Below are 347 nucleotides of genomic sequence, written 5' to 3' on the forward strand. Positions count from 1 at the left end.
GTGTGTGTGTGTCTCTCTCTCTCTCTCTCTCTCTCTCTCTGTGTGTGTGTGTGTGTGTGTGTGTGTGTAGTGATCAGAAGGCAGCTCTAGGAAGTGGGTTTTTTCCTACTGCATGGGGGGCCTGGGGACCAAACTCAGGTTGTCTGGCTTAGCAGCAAGGCTCCTTCCCTTCTCCTTACTAGTCTCAACAATCACTTTGATAGAAAATTCATAATTTGATATCCTGATTAGCAAGAAAGATTTATATAGCCTTAAAAATTATGTTCAATAAAAATATTTTGGGAGCCAGGCAGTGGTGGCGCACGCCTTTAATCCCAGCACTTGGGAGGCAGAGGCAGGTGGATTTC

The sequence above is a fragment of the Mastomys coucha genome, unplaced genomic scaffold (genome assembly GCF_008632895.1).
Source record: "Mastomys coucha isolate ucsf_1 unplaced genomic scaffold, UCSF_Mcou_1 pScaffold16, whole genome shotgun sequence".
In the NCBI taxonomy this organism is placed as follows: Eukaryota; Metazoa; Chordata; class Mammalia; order Rodentia; family Muridae; genus Mastomys; species Mastomys coucha.